The sequence below is a fragment of the Somniosus microcephalus genome, chromosome 6, assembly GCF_052327205.1.
Source record: "Somniosus microcephalus isolate GS21.2 chromosome 6, FLI_Smic_1.0, whole genome shotgun sequence".
Taxonomy (NCBI): Eukaryota; Metazoa; Chordata; class Chondrichthyes; order Squaliformes; family Somniosidae; genus Somniosus; species Somniosus microcephalus.
In genome coordinates this window covers 279548002-279558146 of record NC_140992.1, presented here as the reverse complement: position 1 = coordinate 279558146, position 10145 = coordinate 279548002, and positions in this window count along the sequence as shown.

Below are 10145 nucleotides of genomic sequence, written 5' to 3'. Positions count from 1 at the left end.
GGCTGCTCTTCTCTATAATTTACACAGGGGCTGCTATTCTCTATAATATACACAGGGGCTGCTATTCTCTATAATATACACAGGGGCTGCTATTCCATATAATTTACACAGGGGCTGCTATTCTCTATAATATACACAGGAGCTGCTATTCTCTATAATATACATAGGGGCTGCTATTCTCTATAATATATACAGGAGCTGCTATTCTCTGTAATATACACAGGGGCTGCTATTCTCTACAATATACACAGGGGCTGCTATTCTCTATAATATACACAGGGGCTGCTATTCTCTTTAATATACACAGGAGCTGCTATTCTCTATAATATACACAGGGGCTGCTATTCCCTATAATATACACAGGGGCTGCTATTCTCTATAAATTACACAGGGGCTGTTATTCTCTTTCATATACACAGGGGCTGCTATTCTCTATAATATACACAGGGGCTGCTATTCTCTATAATATACACAGGGGCTGCTATTCTCTATAATATACACAGGAGCTGCTATTCTCTATAATATACACAGGGGCTGCTATTCTCTATAATATACACAGGAGCTGCTATTCCATATAATATACACAGGAGCTGCTATTCCATATAATTTACACAGGGGCTGCTATTCCCTATAATATACACAGGGGCTGCTATTCACTATAATATACACAGGAGCTGCTATTCTCTATAATATACACAGGGACTGCTATTCTCTATAATATACACAGGAGCTGCTGTTCCATATAATTTACACAGGGGCTGCTATTCTCTATAATATACATAGGGGCTGCTATTCTGTATAATATACACAGGGGCTGCTATTCTCTATAATATACATAGGGGCTGCTATTCCCTATTATATACACAGGAGCTGCTATTCTCTATTATATACACAGGAGCTGCTATTCTCTATAATATACACAGGGGCTGCTATTCTCTATAATATACACAGGGGCTGCTATTCCCTATAATATACACAGTGGCTGCTATTCTCTGTAATATACACAGGGGCTGCTATTCCCTATAATTTACACAGGGGCTGCTATTCCCTATAATATACACAGTGGCTGCTATTCTCTGTAATATACACAGGGGCTGCTATTCCCTATAATATACACAGTGGCTGCTATTCTCTATAATATACACAGGAGCTGCTGTTCCATATAATTTACACAGGGGCTGCTATTCTCTGTAATATACACAGGGGCTGCTATTCCCTATAATTTACACAGGGGCTGCTATTCTCTGTAATATACACAGAGGCTGCTATTCCCTATAATTTACACAGGGGCTGCTATTCTCTATAGTTTCTGGTTAATTGCGACCCCCAGGATATTGATGATGGGGGATTCAGCGATGGTAATGCCGCTGAATGTCTTGGTGTGGTGGTTAGACACTCTCTTGTTGGAGGTAGTCATTGCCTGACATTTGTGTTGCGTGAATGTTACCTGCCAGTTATCAGCCCAAGCATGAATGTCGTCCATTTAGTGTATGTAACGTTCCACCTTTAAGAGAACTATTTTAAGGGTTGCACTACTTTATCTTGGCTACTGTATACTGTAATACCGGTGGTGACCACACCGGTATATAAGTGCTGTGTAAGGATTTATTGGGCAGATTCGACCTGACCTTCGAATAGTAAAGTCCTGTTAAAGTTACTCTTGTAGTCTGTGTATTAATTCACCATATACCCACAGACTTTACAGTGGCGACGAGTTCGATCTTACCCTGCGGCAGCGATACATCCGAAGCAGTTAACGAGCGTCGAGAGGAGGCACCCGCCCTCGTCATTCTGCTGAGAGAAGACTCGAGTCTGCAGAGCAAGGAAGAAGGAAGAATTCAGACACGAAGCCTTCCATCAGCAACAGGCAGTGATCGTCCCTTCTGCCACGGTGGTGACTGAGCCGATCAGCCACGAGAAGCAAATCGGCCACGTTGACTGTGAGTAGGGGGAAAATAAAAAAAAAGAACGGAGGAAGGGCGGTGAACTCGACCACGGTTGGGGGGGAAAGGAGCCGGACAGAAGTCGGGCCCAGAGGCGCTGAGACTAGGGCAGCGTGGGGCACGGAAGCCGCGGTGCAAGCGGGAACGCAGCCGGTGTGAGAGACGGGGCTACCAGCGGGAATGCAGCCGGTGTGAGAGACCGGGCTACAAGCGGGCTGGGAGATGCAACAGCGTCGTGAGACAGCTCAACCGCGACCGGCGAAAGGCCGGGCAGCTACCGAGGCCGCGAGGCGCTGCGACCGGGATCGTAAGGCGCGGGAAGAAATAAAAATAAGAAACCGCGGAGAACTCAGCCGCAGCCGGGGGAGGAAAGGACCGGACTGCGAGAGGGCTGGGAGGTGCGATTGGAAGCCGCTGAGGGAGAGACAAAGCCGAGCGAGCGGGAGAGACAGAGCCGAGCGAGGGAGACCGAGGAGATTCAGCCAGCGGCTGGAACTGTTCGCCGTCAACGGGTTGTCCCCAGCGCCGGTTGCCCTGCCGAGAAAAGGGAACAAAGAACGCACTGAAGCCGGCGCGCAGGCTGCGAACCCCGAAAGCCAGCGGTCGTCGCCCGAGGGAAAAGCTTACCCCTCCCGCCAGTAGGCAGAGAAGAAGACAGGAGCGGGAAACTGCCATTTTGAAAGTGGGCGGGGAAGAAGACAAGCGCGGGAAACCGCCATTTTTGGAAAAAAAAAAGTTAAAGAAAAATTTCGTTGTTGTTTCTCAGGAAGATTGTGAAGATGCCTAAGCATGGCAACATCAACGAATTCGATTCTGATGTGGAAGATTGGACCACGTATGTAGAACGCATCGAGATATATTGTAAGGTCAATAAGATAGCAAATTATGATAAAGCTCTAACCTTACTAAACTCAATGGGTGCGAAGACATACGGGTTATTGAAGCATCTTCTATCACCAGCTAAACCGGCGGATCAGTCTTTCGCTAATATTGTTGCTGTCCTGAAGGATCATGTGAACCCCACACCGCTGATGTTAGCGGAACGAGCTAAATTTTACGGGAGAACGCAACTAAAGGAGGAAAGCAACGCGGAGTACCTGGTTGAACTGCATAGGCTAGCAAAATACTGTCAGTTTGGGGTAAATCTGACAGAGGCACTGAGAGACAAGTTCGTGTGCGGGATGTCGAAGGAAGGAACACAAAAGCGACTGCTCGAAGAGAACAATCTTACACTTGATAAGGCTGTCCTTATTGCAGCATCGAACGAAGCCGCAGCGAGAGGCACGGCGGAAATGCAGCTGAAGACAGCGGTACTCAGTGTGGATCAAATGACTTCGGGTACAACGAAATGTTACCGTTGTGGGAAGACAACACACGACCAGAACCAATGCTGGTTTAAAATCCAGGAATGTAGAAAATGTGGCAAACTTGGTCACATAGCTAAAGTATGCCGGTCAGGAAAGAAGACCAGCAACAATAAGTCACCGCAGAAGAAGTACAGAAAGGTACATAAGGTGACTGTGAAGAGTCCAGATGAACTGAATTCGGATTCAGACCCCAACAGCAAGGAACTGGGTAGTCTGAGGATTCACAATGTGAGTAAAGAAGCTGACCGACAAACTATCTGGGTCACACTGCAGATTGCAAAAGTCCAAGTGAAGATGGAAGTGGACACCGGATCGGCGTTGACGGTCATGAATAAACAAGAAATGACCCGACTCTCTCACGAGTCTACGATTTAACGGTGGAGGGATGGCCAGTACATGGCGAACCAATGCTGCCAGCATTTTCGCACAGAAGAGAACAGCTGTCAGTGTGCCGAGGAACCTTGATGTGTGGATCTAGAGTGGTGATTCCACCCAAACTCCAGCAGAAAGTACTAAAGGAGCTTCACGAGGGGCATCTGGGTGGAGTGAAAATGAAGAACCTAGCCAGAGCGTTTGTGTGGTGGCCAGGTATTGATGGAGACATCGAAGAAATAACCAAGAGCTGTCTAGGATGCCAGAAGGTCCAAAACGCGCCACCACAAGCTCCTCTGCATCCATGGGAGTGGCCCTCATCTCCATGGCAAAGGGTACATATCGACTTTGCTGGTCCATTTATGGACTCAATGTTTTTAATCGCGGTGGATGCACACTCCAAGTGGCCGGAGGTAATAAAAATGTCCTCCACCACCACGGAAAAAACCATCACAGTATTAAGGACCATATTTGCCAGGAATGGGCTGCCGGAACAGATCTGTTCTGATAATGGACCGCAATTTGTGTCCAAAGAATTCAGGAAGTTCTTAAAAAGCAATGGGGTCAAGCAGTATACGTCCGCCCCATACCATCCCGCCACCAATGGATTAGCTGAAAGGTTTGTCCAGACCTTCAAGAAGGCCATAAAGGCCATGGGTAATGAAGACATAAATCTACAACATAAGGTAGATAACTTCTTGTTGGCGTACAGGAATGCAACACATGCGGTCACAAACCAAACTCCCGCCATGATGTTTTTCAATAGAAGAATAAGATGCCGGCTGGATTTGATTAAGCCAAACGTCAGAAGGGACGTAGAGAACCGACAATTTCAAGGCATGAATGAAAGGCCAACTAGATCCTTTCAGATAGGTCAACAAGTTTTGGCCCGGGACTACCGTACCGAGAAATGGCAGCCGGGAACTATTGGAAAAAGGCTAGGACCGTTGATGTATACCGTGGACATTAGTGAAAGCATAATAAGGCGCCATGTTGACCAGATCATAGAATCATCCACAAAGGCCCAACCTACTCCACAACTCTATACGTCTAATGTTGAAGCAGAGATACCCAGAGCATCTACCTCCGATCCGGTAATACTGGAATCCGATGAACCTGAAACGGTCCTTCAAGCCGAATCGACCTTGCCAGAAGAACCTACTACACCACCGAAAACGACTACACCACCGAGGCGTTATCCGGACTGAGTCCGGAAGCCTCCAGAGAGACTGAATCTGTGAACTGTTTCACATAAAGTTGTATATATGTTAAGATGTTATATTAATGGGAATATGTATATATTGTTAACCTAAAAAGGGAGGATTGTAGTGTATGTAACGTTCCACCTTTAAGAGAACTATTTTAAGGGTTGCACTACTTTATCTTGGCTACTGTATACTGTAATACCGGTGGTGACCACACCGGTATATAAGTGCTGTGTAAGGATTTATTGGGCAGATTCGCCCTGACCTTCGAATAGTAAAGTCCTGTTAAAGTTACTCTTGTAGTCTGTGTATTAATTCACCATATAACCCACAGACTTTACAGTCCAGGTCTTGCTGCATGCTGGCATGGACTGTTTCATTTTCTGAGGAGTTGCAAATGAAACTGAGCACTGTGCAATCATCAGCGAACATCCCCACTTATGACCTTATGATGGAGGGAAGCTCATTGATGAAGCAGCTGAAGATGGTCAGGCCTAGGACACTGCCCTGAGGAACTCCTGCAGCGATGTCCTGGGGCTGAGATGGTTGGCCTCCAACAACCACAACCATCTTCCTTTGTGCTAGGTATGACTCCAGCCAGTGTAGTGTTTTCCCCCTGATTCCCATTGACCTCCGTTTTACTAGGGCTCCTTGATGCCACACTTGGTCAAATGCTGCCTTGATGTCAAGGGCAGCCACTCTCACCTCACCCCTGGAATTCAGCTCCTTTGTCCATGTTTGGACCAAGGCTGTAATGAGGTCTGGAGCCGAGTGGTCTTGGCGGAACCCAAACTGGGCATCAGTGAGCAGGTTATTGGTGAGCAAGTGCCTCTTGATAGCACTGTTGACAACACCTTCTATCACTTTGCTGATGATTGAGAGTAGACTGATGGGGCAGTAATTGACCGGATTGGATTTGTTCTGCTTTTTGTGGACAGGACACACCTGGGCAGTTTTCCACATTGTCGGGTAGATGCCAGTGTTGTAGCTGTTGCTTGGCTAGAGGCGCGGCTAGTTCTGGAGCACAAGTCTTCAGCACAATAGCCGGGATGTTGTCGGGGCCCACAGCCTTTGCTGTATCCAGTGCGCTCAGCCGTTTCTTGATATCACGTGGAGTGAATTGAATTGGCTGAAGACTGGCTTCTGTGATGGTGGGGACCTCAGGAGGAGGGTCGAACGAATTTCCTCTTCTGTTTTTATTTCGTGAGTTTGTGAATTGGAACTCTGGTTGTGATCCGTTAACCCAGCACAGATTAGGGATTGATCCGGGGAACCATTGAGCCATCAGGGTCCTCATCTTGCGATATTCCTGGCTCCTTTACTGCAAATCCCCCCTCTCCCTCCCCCGATCAGGAAGTCACCATTCAAAGAGCAGCGAGGGTGAATCCGGGGACCTGCCCCCCGAGAAGCCCCCAACACCTAGAAAATTGGGGCAAAAGACAAACGATTCTCTTATTTTAACACAAGAACATAAGAAATAGGAGCAGGAGTCGGCCATTCGGCCCCTCGAGCCTGCTCCATTCAATGAGATCATGACTGATCATCGACCTCAACTCCACTTTCCTGCCCGATCTCCATGTCCCTTGATTCCCCTGGAATCCAACAATCTATCGATCTCAGCCTTGAATATACGCAAAGACTCAGCATTCATAGCCCTCTGGGGCAGAGAATCCCAAAGATTCACAACCCTCTGAGTGAAGAAATTCCTCCTCAACTCAGTCCTAAACGGCCGACCCCTTATCCTGCGACTATGCCCCCTAGTTCTAGACTCTCCAGCCGGGGAAACAACCTCTCAGCATCTACCCTGTTAACAGGCTGTTAATTGGCATTAATCCCCTTCCCGCCTCGGGGAGGCGGGTCCCAGTGCGGGTCAGGTACACGCCTCCTGTGAAACTGGCATGGAGGTGGGTTGGGGGCGGGATTGGTTCGTACCCCCCCCTGATTTCGAGATTTTAACCCCCCACACGCCTCCAATCCCACCTCCATGGCCCAATGAAAATCCAGCCCTTTGTGTCCTCCTCACAGCTTACTCTCCCACCTGGCTTTGTATCATCAGCAAACTTGGTTACATTACACTCAGTCCCTTCATCTAGGTCATGAATATAGATTGTAAATAACTGAGGCCCCAACACTGATCCTTGCGGCACCCCACTAGTTACAGCCTGCCAACCTGAAAAAGACCTGTTTATCCCTACTCTCTGTTTTCTGTCCGTTAACCAATCCTCTATCCCTGCTACTATATTACCCTCAACCCCATGAGCCCTAACCTTGTGTAATAACCTTTTATGTGGCACCTTATCGAATGCCTTTTGGAAGTCCAAATATACTACATCCACTGGTTCCCCTTTATCTACCCTGCTAGTTACATCCTCAAAAAACTCTAATAAATTTGTCAAACACGATTTCCCTTTCATAAACCCATGTTGACTCTGCCTAATCATGTTATGATTTTCTAAGTGCTCTGATACCACTTCCTTAACAATGGATTCCAGCATTTTCCCCGACGACTGATGTCAGGCTAACTGGCCTGTAGTTCCCTGTTTTTTCTCTCCCTCCTTTCTTGAATAGCGGTGTTACATTTGCGACCTTCCAATCCACTAGGACCGTTCCAGAATCTAGGGAATTTTGGAAGATCAAAACCAATGCATTCATTATCTCTCCAGCCACCTCTTTTAGAGCCCGAGGATGTCGGCCGTCAGGTCCAGGGGATTTGTCAGCTTTTAGTTTCTCTAGTACTTTTTCTCTACTTATATTAATTACGTTAAGTTCCTCACCCTCATTAGACCCTTGGTTCCCCACCATTTTTGGTATGTTTTTTGTGTTTTCTACTGTGAAGACAGATACAAGATATTTGTTTAACGTTTCTGCCATTTCCTTATTCCCCATAATAATTTCTCCTGTCTCAGCCTCTAAGGGACCAACGTTTACTTTTGCTACTCTTTTCCTTTTTACATACTTGTAGAAGCTCTTACAATCTGCTTTTATATTTCTTGCTAGTTTTCCCTCATATTCTATTTTTTCCCTTTTTATCAGTTTTTTGGTCAACCTTTGTTCGCTTCTGAAACTCTCCCAATCCTCAGGTTTACTATTATTCTTTGCAACATTATAAGCTTCTTCTTTCAATCTAATGCTATCGTTAACTTCTTTAGTTAGCCATGGTTGGATCACTTTTGTTTCTCAATGGAATGTATTTTTGTTGAGAATTATGAAATATTTCTTTAAATGCTTATCTACCGCCATACCTTTTAATCTATTTTTCCCAATCTACTGTAGCCAACTCGCCCTCATACCTATGCTTTGTAAAATTAGCCTCCGATGGGAGTAATACTGGATGACTAATCCCAGGTCTGTGAGTTCAAATCCACCAGTCTGAGAATTTGAGTTCAGTTTTTAAAAACCTGCAAATAGAATTCTGGTGTCTGTGAAAGTGACCGGAAACTGTCGGATTGTCGTAAAAACCCAACTGCTTCACCGATGTCCTTCAGGGAAGGAAACCTGCCGTCTGGGCCTATGTGTGACTCCAGTCCCACAGCAAGGTGGTTGACTCTTAACTGCCCTCCAAAGTGCTGTAGCGCGACACTCCATTCGTTCACCACCTTCTCAGGGTGTCAAGGGATGGCCAATTAACGCCGGCATTGCCAGAGACGCCCACATCCTGTACAACGAATTAAAAAAAAGGTGTGAAACCCAGTGCTCCTTGAGGATGCAAAGCAGCTGTAATTACTCATTATTCTGCTTGGTGAGATAGGATCAGGCCGAACCAACCTCAAGGCTGAAGCACCTCCCACCTCTGCGAGCTCCGGTGTGGCTGTCAATCTCCCAAAGAACTTCCTGCCCCGGTGCCAGCTGTGAGGGTGTGATAGCATCTCCAAACTGATGACCAGCTTTCGCTTATCAGGCATATCGCACGGTTTGAAAGATGGCCGCCCGCTTTACAGTTTAGAGACCACATCAGCCAGAGAGCAGCTGTGCAAGAGCTGAGTGACAATCGCTTCTCCGCAATCCCTGGACATTGGTCGGCCCTGGCTCAGTGGGCAGCACTCTCGCCTCTGAGTCAGAAAGTCGTGGGTTCAAGCCCCACTCCAGAGACTTGTGCATAAAATCCACACTGACACTCCCAGTGCAGTACTGAGGGAGTGCCGCACTGTCGGAGGGGCAGTACTGAGGGAGCGCCGCACTGTCGGAGGGGCAGTACTGAGGGAGCGCCGCACTGTCGGAGGGGCAGTACTGAGGGAGCGCCGCACTGTCAGAGGGGCAGTACTGAGGGAGCGCCGCACTGTCGGAGGGGTAGTACTGAGGGAGCGTTGCACTGTCGGAGGGGGCAGTACTGAGGGACTGCTGCACTGCTGGAGGGGTAGTACTGAGGGAGTGCCGCACTGTCGGAGGGGCAGTACTGAGGGAGCGCCGCACTGTCGGAGGGGCAGTACTGAGGGAGCGCCGCACTGTCGGAGGGGCAGTACTGAGGGAGCATTGCACTGTTGGAGGGGGCAGTACTGAGGGAGTGCTGCACTGTCGGAGGGGCAGTACTGAGGGAGCGCCGCACTGACGGAGGGGCAGTACTGAGGGAGCGCTGCACTGCCAGAGGGGCAGTACTGAGGGAGCGCCGCACTGCCAGAGGGGCAGTACTGAGGGAGCGCCGCACTGACGGAGGGGCAGTACTGAGGGAGTGCCGCACTGTCGGAGGGGCAGTACTGAGGGAGCGCCGCACTGACGGAGGGGCAGTACTGAGGGAGCGCTGCACTGTCAGAGGGGCAGTACTGAGGGAGCGCCGCACTGACGGAGGGGCAGTACTGAGGGAGTGCTGCACTGTCGGAGGGGCAGTACTGAGGGAGCGCCGCACTGACGGAGGGGCAGTACTGAGGGAGCGCTGCACTGTCAGAGGGGCAGTACTGAGGGAGCGCCGCACTGACGGAGGGGCAGTACTGAGGGAGCGCCGCGCTGTCGGAGGGGCAGTACTGAGGGAGCGCCGCACTGTCGGAGGGTCAGTACTGAGGGAGCGCTGCACTGTCGGAGGGGCAGTACTGAGGGAGCGCCGCACTGTCGGAGGGGCAGTACTGAGGGAGTGCCGCACTGTCGGAGGGGCAGTACTGAGGGAGCGCCGCACTGTCGGAGGGGCAGTACTGAGGGAGCGCCGCACTGTCGGAGGGGCAGTACTGAGGGAGTGCCGCACTGTCGGAGGGGCAGTACTGAGGGAGCGCCGCACTGACGCAGGGGCAGTACTGAGGGAGTGCCGCACTGTCGGAGGGACAGTACTGAGG